Source organism: Accipiter gentilis, unplaced genomic scaffold (genome assembly GCF_929443795.1).
Source record: "Accipiter gentilis unplaced genomic scaffold, bAccGen1.1, whole genome shotgun sequence".
Taxonomy (NCBI): Eukaryota; Metazoa; Chordata; class Aves; order Accipitriformes; family Accipitridae; genus Astur; species Astur gentilis.
The window spans coordinates 109,944-122,137 of NW_026060914.1; the positions used below are offsets into that span (position 1 = coordinate 109,944).

Below are 12,194 nucleotides of genomic sequence, written 5' to 3' on the forward strand. Positions count from 1 at the left end.
CAAATAACATGAGAAATTTCAATGTTACATGATGTCCAGAAGCTTGTGGGAGATATCCAGTGGGTGCGGAATCTTTGCGGTATCACTAATGGCAATATGACCCCTCTGGTAGAACTCTTGGGTATGAGAACACTGTGCAGATGAGAAACGGGAAATGACAGAGTTGACCAATTGGTTGCAGCGCCACGGGAGCCTCCTCCAGGGAATCGTTTTCAACAAAGCACGGCAATCGCATGCGTTCTTGCACCAACCCGCTAGGATGTTAGCAAAGCAATTTGACTTACCACTTACTGATGCCCAAGGTATCGTTAAAGCATGCCCTGATTGTCAAAAGGAAGGGCTCGGCTTGGGCTGTGGGGTTAACCGACGAGGTCTTTTGCCATTGCAGTTGTGGCAAATGGATTTCACCCATGTCATGTGGTTTGGTGCAAAGCGTTCTGTGCATGTGTGTATTGATACCTATCCTGCTGCCATGTGGGCCACGGCACGAACTGGAGAAAAGGCCTTACATATTGAATGACATCTTCACGCTTCTTTTGCAGTACTGGGTGTGCCTCAAGAAATTAAGATGGACAACGGCCCAGCCTATGGTTCTACACGATTTGCTCGATTTTGTAATTTGTGGGGAATTCACCACGGTACCGGTATTCCACATCTTCCCACAGGACAGGCTATTGTCGAATGGGCCAACCAAACCCTAAAAGAACATGCTGCAAAAACAAAAGGGGGGAACCCAGGGCTTACTCCCAGAGGAACGATTGGCCAAAGCCTTATTTGTGCTAAATTATCTTAGATTGACAGGTGATCACAAAGACCCACCAATGGTAGTGCATCATGTTCTTTTACAGGCAGAAAGGACGCAACAAAGTACAGGAATCATGGTAATGTCTAAGGACCCAGAATCCAGGAAATGGTGCAGATCAGCAGAAGTAAAACTTACTGGGAGATCCTGGCTAAGTGGGACAAGCCATGGCTTCGCACTGATGCTGGACCCGGAATTGTTCCAATGGCGACTGGCACGGCACCGGCGGGTGCTGGAGCCACTGATCTGACAGATTCTAACTAATAGAGTATTACTAGTGGACACGGAGTCCTTCAGAGAGGTTTTCAGAACAGCGTGCCTTATTGTATATAGAACCTGCTTTAGGTAAAAAGTGTGTAAAGCATAATTTGATTAAACATAGTGTGATTACGGGAAGACAGTGTGGGGTAAAAGTTAGTTAAAGCCAAAATTAGGGGTAAGGTCTATTTCCATTAATAACCTGGGAACGAGGTTGATTGTGTTTCCACAGATACAGGCCCACGATGGACTCCTGTTCGATTTGCATGACCATCATCATCTGGAGCATCATAGATGATGTGGCAATATGAATACTACCTCAGCCAAAAACTAATGTATAGGTCACCTTGGCTAACATAACAGGTCAAGATTCTCTGTGCATCGCAACTGTATCGTAAAGCCCATGAACCAATAGACAAGATGGCTATGACTCGTGCAGCGCGCCTGGCCAGCGAGCGCATGCGTCATAGATTGCAACCGAGGCGGACTTTTGGCACCCGCTGGCCACGTGTGCTAAAACCCGTTCCTCTGCAAATGTATAAATACTGGGATTTTCCGAAGAGCATCGGGCTGGTGTACAGTGAGGCCATCGTTGCCTCTGTGGGGACGCCCACGGAAAGCTGGCACCTACCGATTGCTGGGCTGAGTTCGTGGAGCAAGATGGCACAAGAATGTATAGATGGTTCATTTTCCTCATGGTCTGGGTCATTAGGGGTAACGGGTTGGCTCAAAGAATTATGGGCATTATTGTAGTTACTGTGATTTTAGCTATTGTAATAGTTTTACCTTGTTCAGCTTATTAAGGAAAATGGCATCCCAAGTTATTAAGCAAGCCTGGATTGCTCAAAAACAAAAAGAGGGAGAAAGATTTAAACGGAGACCTACAGTGGATTCAACCTTGTTGTGGTATTACAAATACAGACTTACAGCCGCTGCTGGATTTATTGTGGGGCAGCGGTACCTTAACTTCTACAAGACAACTAAGTGCACCGGGATGGCAAGCCTTGGCAGCAATTGGACAAAAAAAACAAAACAAAACAAAACAAAAAAAAACACAACAAAAAAACCCCATCACATCCTCCATGTCTGGCAGATACGTTCCTGATTTACCCATAAATTTGAAACCTTATGCTGAGATTGATATCGAACACACTGACTGTAGTAAGCAGCATGACAGTGACACCGGTGATTGATCCACATCGGTTAACACCATGGGACAGTAAGAACGTTTGGGTGTCACTAGCTAAAGCTATTAATCAAACCTCTTTTTGTGTGCTTATGTATTTTATTAGGTATAATGTTGTTTTTACTGTGTTTAATTAATTGTGTTCACAGATCTTTGCAAAGGGCAATACAGCAGGTGTTAAAATTTTACCTCAATCTATATACAAACAAATAGATTGGCTGAAGAAACATACACAAAGATCCAGCAAGAAACTAGTTGGTTTGATGGAGTGTTACAATCAATATTCGGCGGGATAACACTATGGGTAATGTCATTGATTAAGGAAGCCTTATGATGGTTGGGTATATTGATATTAATCTGTGTAATAGTTAGAATTCCGTATGGGTGCATGATAAAAGGAGTCTCAAAGCTGACACACCAAGCTCTACTCGCACAAAAAGAAAAAGGGGGAATTGTTGGGAATTGGCTTCATGAAAAAGGACGTGGGTCTATAGAAAAGCTGTGCGAGCAGAGTTCTGTGTGAAAGAATGTCAGTTTGAGCAGCAAGACTAGGCCTTGGCCGAAAATAGCTGGCTTTGCTGATATCAGGAGAAAAACAGGGACAGTGTGACCTTGGCATAACTTCATAAGTAACTTTTGAAGAAGTTCCCATGAGAAAGCTACGGAACATGCATAGCTGCAAATCACAAGTGGGTGTGTTTTAGTAATGAATAAACATTAGCAATTTGCCATTGTTGTCCAGGCCCATTGCCTTTTCCAGTCTGGCCCATTTCCAGCTTGGGGGTGCTCTTAGGATTAGTCTGGAGGCAAAGATCACACTGTTGTGCGATCACACTGCCTCACCGTGGCGTATAAATTCCTAGCCACAATTTCTCCTATCAGATGATTATACAGGGCTTCTGTTCCCCAATGTCTTTTCCTATGTTCCTCCCCTATCAAATGCCATAATAAGCAAGAGGGAACGATTAGCTTTCCCTGTGGGGTATGAGCCCACCCCTCTTCATTATATGACCCTTCTAAACCTGTAATGAGCTTTTGATCTTCCTTAGTGTATTCTGGCTTACCTTCTAGGGAAATCCACCTATCAGGAATTAAGGCCCCTTCTGTTTTTACCTGTGTTTTGGCCACTTGTTTTGCCTCTCTGTCCGCCAGCTCGTTCCCTTTTTCCAAATCTGAGCTCGCTTTCTGGTGTGCCTTAATATGCATAATTGCTACTTTCTTAGGGAGCTGGACAGCTTCCAGTAACTTCAGAATTTCTTCTGCGTGTTTGATATTTTTCCCTTGAGAACTCACTAGTCCTCTCTCCTTCCAAATTGTTCCACGTGCGTGTACAACTCCAAAGGCATATTTTGAGTCTGTATAAATGTTCACAACTTTGCCCTGGGCCAATTCCAGGGCGCGGGTTAGAGCAATTATTTCTGCCTTCTGTGCGGAGGTGTTCCTGGGCAAAGCCCCCGATTCTATTACCTCTTGGCTGGCAGTGACGGCGTATCCCGCGTGTCGATTACTGTTTAGGACGTAACTGCTTCCGTCTGTGAAGCGAGTTTCCCCGTTTTCCATGGGGCCGTCTTTCACGTCTGGGCAACTGGCGTACGTTGCTTCGATGGTTTCCAAACGGTCACGATGTACCGGTTCTCCTGTGTTCCTGCTGAGAAAAGAAGCTGGGTTGACAATGTTAGTGACTACAATCTCCACGTCATCCCGCGCTACCAATATAGCTTGATATCTCAGGAATCTTTGTGGAGAGAGCCAGTGTCCGCCTTTTGCTTCCGGTACTGCTGATACTGCGTGAGACACCAGAACAGTCATCTTCTGGCCCAGAGTAAACTTTCGGGCTTCCTGTGTATTTAGTATCACAGCCGCAACCGCCCGCAGGCATCCAGGCCAACCTTTTGCAGTCGTGTCTAACTGCTTAGAGAGGTAGGCAACTGCCCATCGATACGGGCCCAGGTTTTGTGCTAATATTCCCAGAGCAATGCCCTGCTTCTCATGGGAGTAAAGAAGAAACAGCTTACTCGCATCTGGGAGTCCTAAGGCCAGGGCCGACATCAAAGCCTTTTTCGGTAGCTCAAAGGCTCGTTCGGTCTCCTTATTCCACTCAAGGTGTTTCTGCTTAGTGGCTGTCAACGCATACAGTGGTTTAACAAGCAATCCGTAATTATAGATCCACAATCGGCACCACCCTGTCATTCCCAGAAAAGTCCATAACTCTTCTACTGTCTGAGGTCTCCCAGTTTGACATATTGCCTCTTTACAGGCCTGTCCCAAAGGTCTTTGTCCCGCACTAATTTCATAGCCCAAATAATTCACTTTGCCTTGCATTACCTGTGCCTTTTTCTTGGATACCCGGTACCCCTGAAGTCCCAGGAAATTCAACAGACTCGCCGCCCACGTCGTACAATCTTTCTCTGTTTTGGTGGCGATCGGGATATCATCCACATACTGCAACAGCTTCCCCTCCTCAGACGGGGTTTCCCAGGATTCCAAGTCTTTCGCAAACCGATTGCCAAAAACGGTAGGCCTATTCTTAAATCCTTGTGGCAAGGCCGTCCAAGTGAGCTGGGTCTTTCGACCGCTCTTGGGCTTTTCCCATTCAAATGTAAGTTTTGCCTGGCTTCATGGAGAGGGAGGCAAACGAAAGCATCCTTCAAATCTAAAACACTAAACCAAGTCAATTCAGGTGTTAGCACGGTTAACAGGGTCTATGGGTTCGCCGCTACCGGGTAAAGATCTTCAGTTATCTTATTCACCGCCCATAAGTCTTGGACCACCCAATATGACCCATCGGGCTTCCGAACAGGTAATATAGGGGGATTGAATTCAGACTCACACTCTTTTAATAGTCCCAACTGCAAAAATTTTTCTATCACCGGCCGGATTCCTTCTCTGTCTTTCTTCTTTAGGGGATATTGTTTAATTCTTACCAGCTTTTGGCCTTCCTTGATCCTAACTTCAACAGGTGGAACACTTTTCGCTCTTCCAGGTGCATCGGTAGCCCATACCCCCGGGTACACTTGCTTTAAGATGTCCTCATTAATGATTCCTTCTAGGGGGAGACTGGTTAAGGTTAGGCTCAATATTTGAATATTTTGCTGATCTTTTACCTCCAGAGTAATTTCTCCCTTCTTGAATACAATTTTTGCTCCCAATGGTTCCAACAAGTCCCTTCCCAAAAGGGCCTTTGGGGAGTTCGGCATATATAAAAATTTATGAATGCCCCACTGTTTTCCTAATTTATATTCTAAAGGTTTACAAAACTATGCCTTTTCACTTTGGCCAGTCGCTCCTTTCACCGTGACATAATCATTCCCCGGGGCATCAAAGCCTGATTCAAAACCGAGTATGTTGCTCCTGTATCTACCAAAAATTCTACCTCTTGTTCTGTTTTCCCTAGCTTAATTATAACCAGTGGATCCGCTAGGGTAGATTCCCCAGGTTCTCGTCAGTCTCCCTTCACAGAGGCTACTGTTCTTCCTGTTTGAGCCCTCTGATGCTCCTTGTTCCCTGGGCATTCCCTCTACCAATGACTGAATTTCTTACACAAAGCGCATTGATCCTTGCCCAGTCGGGGCAAGTCTCGTCTAGGCCCTCTTCCCCTTTCTTCCCGAATAACAGCCATTAATTTCCTTTGTCCTTGCCTATATCCTTCTTCTCTGTTACTAAACACCCTCCGTGCTTTTGTGGTACAGAACAGAGATGTAGCAAGAAAGGAAAAAAAAGAAGGGAGGGAGAACAAAGGGAGAGAGACACAAAGACTGGAAGAAGGACAAAGGGATGGCAGAAGAAAAAAATAGTGATAGGCTACAGGACAGAGATGGAGGAGTTCCAAAAAGACACAGGGAGCATGACAGAACGAGAGTGAGAAACAAGGGACAGAGCAGGACAGCACTGGAGGAAAAAACAACTGTGATTGATAGGCTGCAAGAGAGACATGGAGGAAGAGAGAAAAGAGAAGGGACAGCTAGCTGGAGAGGGGGATACAGTTAGAAAGGATGGAAGAGGGAAGGGAACAGAGAGAAATACAGAAAAGATGGCAAGAGGAAGCAAGGCAGAGGGACAGCAATAGAAGAAACAAGGGACAGGGATCTGGACAGATGAAGAAAAAAGCAGGAGAAACATACAACATGATACGATGGGACAGAAAGTAACACAGAGCGTCAGATGATAATAATGACAAGAGATAGAGAGAGACTATGAAAAGCACAGGAGGTTGGAGAGAGAGAGAGAAGACATGAATGAAAAGAGTAGAGAGCACCACAAAGGGTCAGGGAAAGAGAAGGACAACAGAATAAAAAAACCCCTCACATATTACACACATGTTATCCACTCATCAAGCCCATTTCAGAGTTACACAGTACCTCAGCCCCTTTAAGAAAAGTAACACATGCGCCCGAGCCCATTTCGGCGCCGCACCGCGCCCGAGCCCATTTCACGGGTCTCTACCTACAGCTCCAATTTCAAAGTTCTGCAATCACTAGAGGAAGGAATGCACCCCCTTTCCATTAACCCAGCAGCAGCTACATTTACCTCAAGGTATCTACAACTCGCCCTTGGATGCCTAATTCCAACAGACACTTTCACTTACTTCAACAGCTAAGTTTACCTATGGGCACTAAACGCCCATGCTTCCCTCTACGCTTCCCTTTGTGATTGCCATTAGTACTGTAATTCCCACAAGGACACATAATTACCTGTCTTTTTTACATTTTATTTTCAGTGCTTCATTTGGTCCATTACTCATTCCACATAGATTCAGCTATGTCAGTATTTCAATCCAATTCTACAATGTACTTTTTCTACAATATATAGAAAAGACTTATGGCCTCACTCGTCAAATATTTGACACTATTAGATTTAGTCCTCTTTTAATCACTATTTTTACAAATACATGTAAACTCCAAAAATTTAGCATTACCTGAAGAAGAAATGCCACTATTTAGTACCTGCAATGCTCTACGGAGTGGTCTTTTCCACATTCCTCGCTCCCATTACATACATCGCTGCACATCCAGAAGTTTTACTCCCTGAGGTGACATTACCGCCATGATCCCTGTTCCCGGGCACCAAACGAGTGACCTCCAATCATCTTGACAGACCGTCCACTTCCACACCTCGACACAAAACCAGAAATTGAAAAATATCATTACATCACAAGCTACAAAGAGCAACCAAATATTTTACAAACCCACCACAGACAAATACAGTTACACTCACGCACTTCACAACCCTGGCCTACTCCATGCTGGCCATCTAGTCCAACTCCCCCCACAAAATCCTCAACTGTCTTCCAAAGACCATCCACCGAACAACATATCTCTCTGTGCTGACTGGCAATTACCAGGTTCCAGGGGAGCGCTCCACAGGAACACCGTTCCCGGGAGCCTTGGAAAAAAAAAAAAAAAAAACAAACAAACCACAAACAAAAAAAATCGCCCTGCCTTTGAAAACCCAGGCCCGAGGCAGACCCCAGTCCAAACATTGGCAATCAACATTGCCTCATGGAGCAGCTGGGACCAGGGAAAAGAAAAAATAAATGGGGCAGGGGAGGACACACCAAAAACCAACCCATATCCCAGCTGGGGTTTTTTATTCTAAGTTTGGGTTTTTTTTCCTAATTCCCTGAAAAACATCTCAACTCTACATCCAACCTGAAAGGAAAAAAAAAACCAAAAAGGCTTAACCACAGAACCCTACAAGGTTAGAGACATTCACAACACACCACTCGTTCAGATCACATGAACGCCAGCCCTCACTCTCAACTCATCCATCATACCGTCCACAGGCCTCAAGAGGCCGTCACCCCGTCTGCAGCAGCAGGGGCCTCAAAAAAGCACCCTACCTGCAAAAACCCAGGCCCCAGCCCAACCTCCTTCCAACCAACCTCCCCACAAACTGCCCTTCCGTTACACCAACATTTCAACACGCACCATCATCTCCACCATCCGTGCATTTTCAACCCGATAATTAGCTTTCACAGTGCCACGTGTCACAGTCCAACCTCCGTAGCGCCATGTCACCTAAACGCAAGGTTCTTTCAAGCACCTCTCGTGCCCTGTCATCACCTGCAAAAACACCACACAAAGCTTGTCAACAGACACTTCATCCTCGAGAGAGAAGTCCTCCACCACTCCCCTACCCTGCTTCCCACCTATTCCAAAAATAACACATCCTCACAGCCAGTGTCCTCCATGACACTTGAAAAAACCAGAGCATCACAAACACAGAGCTGTCCCAAAGTTACCGATCGCTCCAAGACCCATCACGCTGCTACTTAGACCTCAAGGCCTTGACCATTTCTAGAGACTTGCCACAAAGCATCTGCATAAACAAGATGAACACCATTGCCCAGTTCCTGCCTTACTCAATGCTAGTTCACAGTCCAATTGCGATCCCCTCAACTCTGCATGCAAAGAGCCCGAAGTCATTAAACCTTCTACGCTGCCTCTACAATGCCATACAAGACACACACAAACATAGAGCCATGTAATTCACATGCAAATGTAATGCCATACAAGGCAGTACTCTTACCTCAGTCAAGGCAAAACAACTCAGAGCCTTGCCATACCAGACAAAACAGAACAGGGCCAATGCAAGAGACTCTCACGTGACAGTCAATACAAGTACAGACCAAAACAATACAAAACCAATACAGAACCATAGAAGGCAAGGCAGTCTCAGGTGGCAATCCATACAAGTACAGAGCACTGCAATACAAAACACAATGCAGGGCCAGGCAACGCGAGACAGTCTCACATGACAGTCGATAAAAATACACAACAAAACACCACAGGGCAAAGGCAAATACAGACCAATACAATGCAAGAAAACTGCAAAACACAGCAAAGCAAAGCAGTCTCATAGAGCCACCGGATGCATCTTCCTTCAGAGTCCACCCACGGACTCAACTCCTTACAGTGCTCTGCTGCCTTCCCCCATCGCTCTGTGGGACACATCCTGTCCCTCCACATCTGAAAAAAAAAAACCCCAAACATATTGAATGAGTCACCTGGATGCAGAGCAAGAGCTTCACAACTCCAGAGGTCTTGATTCCATCTACAAAGACCATCTGGAATGCAGCTACAGCCTGTCATTTTAAAAACAAACAAAAAAAAAAAAACAACACACAACCAAAAAACAAACAAAAAAACAACACAAAAACCCAACACACACACCCCCCTGCCCACTGTAGGGTTCAATTATATGGAACTTCGTTACTGGCCCTGAAAGTAGCTCATGGTCGCAAGAGAGTTCCAGACACCTTTGAAGGCTCTGAACAGAACAAACAAGAAGATAGAAGAAGAAAGATCCCAATTAGAAAAACACAGGTGCACATTCCACGATAAAGGGAACTTGGCACAACCGACCTCAATTCAGGGGCTTATCTCGACCAGTTGGACTAAGACAAGTTTTGCATGCTCTAACATAGCCAATTATATCCTGTGTGTATGCACGTGTACAGAGCGAGTATAACTAACTGTATCTTATGTTTCTACGCGTGGACAGTATCGATGTAACCAATCACCGCTTACGCTTGTGCGCGTGGACACCACATGCTTGCGTGCAGCAGCCAATCAAAGCTTCTAAACAACTTAGAGAATTGTGTAAGAATGATCAGCTAAGCTCAATAAAGGGGCGACTTTGATCATCATACTGGTGTTCTATCATCCGGGCCCCGCACGGAGTAACCCTAAACCCTACACCCCACCAACCAAAAAAACCCAGGGCCAAACTTGGAGCCCATCACGTGCAAGTCTTAACACCTTAGAGACTCAAATCCGCTTCACTGCCCCTCAGCAACCCCTGCCACACGGCTCCAATTGTCTCCGTGAAACACTATCGGCACGGCTGTCCGCGCAGGCCGCTGATGGCTACTCGAGCCGAGACGACTGTACAACCCTCGCCTAAACGGTCTAGGCACATCAACGTTTCACCCGTAGACTCTTATCGCTGTTCCACCTACCCCTGACTCCACACCCCCCCAGGCAGAGCAGCTCCAAGCCAAGCACACCGTGTGCGGAACGTCACCACGTGGAACGCCACCAACGAGGTGATTCAACGAGAGAGAAAACTCTCAGCAAGAAGAATGACCCCCGGACGGGAGGCGCCGTCGGGCAAGATGACCTACGGGGCCGCAACCGCGAGGCCAGGAGGCTCCACAGCAGACCCAGAGGAGTCAAACGGAGCGGCCCGTTATAAGACAGCACTGTCAAAACCCAGACGACAGATGCGCCAGAAGCCTGGCGTCGAGACCTAAGGATGTCAGGATGCGGGGAAGAAGTCCCACTCCGAGAAAACGGACGGCTAGAGAGCAGAGCTGCCGATGCAGGCTGAAAAAAATGCTGCCATAGAGCACTGACCGGAACCCACCAAGACCGATCCATGCTTTAGAGCTCCGAGCGCAAGAAAAGAAGCACCCGATTGGCACCGGGCCAATGAGTAAGAGCATTCAAAACCCTAGGGACAGCACCCGAAGCGCATGCCTCGCTCCTCTGGCGCAAAGCGCGACAAGGACATCGAGACCCGAGGAAGGTCTAAGCACACAAGACAGACTACACAAACTACACGCCACCGCGGACACGGGCTGGAACTGCCCTGCCCGGCACACACGGGTCTCGTGCTGAAAAGCAACCCGCTCCCTTCTCCTGCGCAAAGGCGACTGCTTTGGGACAGCCCTCTCTCCTGCGCTAACTTTAAAACTCCTCCCTGCTATTCCCAGCTTTGTCCCTTCCTCTCAGCCTGGTCCCTCAACTTAGCTTTCAGAGGGCTGAGGGTCCAAATCCATCCTCCACAAAACCACACGGGCTAACTGGGATGTTCCTCAAGGGGAACATTGCTCTTCAACATCTGCAATGAAAAAAACAAACACAAACAAATCAGAAAAGGGAGTAAGCATCCCGCTGGCCAACGCCAACTACTTCCCCAACTCCCCCCTCCTCACAAGTGCCACCGTGTTCACTTCCCCGCTCATTCCAGACTCAGACCCTGCAGCCATCATCACTCGTGGTATCTAAGGTACCGAGAGAAACCACGTTAGCGTGGCACTCGTGAGAAGCCATCGGCCCCACACTCCTCCTCGCTAATCCACAGCTCACCTGAAACGCTCATCCAATTCAAAGATAGCCCACACAGCACCTCCACAACAGAAGGTAAAGGCTGAACCGAGCAGCCCCATAATACTTTGCTATTCAACACCGACCCGGCCGACGACCGCCTCACCTTCTCGGACCGCTCACCGGCATGCAGCTTTTCGGGAGACCTTATAGCAGACTTCACGGTACGTAAAGGGTGCCTATAAGAAACCTGCAGAGGGACTTTTTACAAGGGAGTACAGCCATAGGACAAGGCGGTAACGGCTTTAGTCCTAAGGAGGGTACATTTAGTTTAGGCGTTAGGAAGACGTTTCTCACTAGGGGTGGCGAGGCACTGGAACGCGTTGCCCAGAGAACCTGCGGATGCTCCCTCCCTGGAAGCATTCAAGGCCAAGTCAGATGGGGCTTTCAGCAACCTGGTCTTGCGGACGGCGTCCGTGGGGGAGGGTTGGAACTAGAGGATCTTTATGGTGCCTTCCAACCCAAACCATTCTACGATTCTATGACATTCAAATCCAACTGCAAAACTCCTCTGAGAAGGGCTGGTAAACCCTCCTCCCTTTCCCCAGCAGTCCCAAAACTTAAGAAACCCCTTTTCTTCTCCTCAACTGTCAGGAAAGGAACCCCACTGCTTCCTGACACCTCCTGCCCTCAATCTGCACTCCTGAACCCCCTTCAGTGGCTACTCCTCAAGAGCCGCTCTTCTGAGCAACATCCCAAATTCTGGGGGCACCCCCTAACCTACAGCTCCCCAGAGACTCTGAGCTCTGCTACATGCCCACAAAAGAAAGTCAAGTCCCAAGCCTTGTAATCTACGAGGGGCCTGCCACCAGCTGCAAAGATTCTAAGGACAACGTGG

The 12,194-nt window shown here is 47.2% G+C and overlaps 1 protein-coding gene and 1 long non-coding RNA gene across 12 annotated transcripts in view; one reads left to right on the forward strand and one right to left on the reverse strand.

The window, feature by feature from the left end:
- LOC126037102 (uncharacterized) overlaps positions 1-12,194 on the forward strand; it is a 191,037-nt gene that overhangs the window by 56,632 nt on the left and 122,211 nt on the right. The window lies entirely within an intron of this gene.
- Positions 1-12,194, reverse strand: part of LOC126037103 (uncharacterized) — a 108,916-nt gene that overhangs the window by 7,197 nt on the left and 89,525 nt on the right. Inside the window, exons 1-2 of one of the 4 annotated variants that reach the window (XR_007505503.1) lie at positions 4,572-5,063; positions 3,714-3,891 (exon numbers count right to left, since the gene is read on the reverse strand). This is a non-coding gene — a long non-coding RNA (uncharacterized LOC126037103). Of the gene's footprint in view, positions 1-3,713; positions 3,908-4,571; positions 5,064-12,194 lie in introns of those variants that run through there. The other 3 variants (XR_007505504.1, XR_007505505.1, XR_007505506.1) reach the window with 3 other exon arrangements.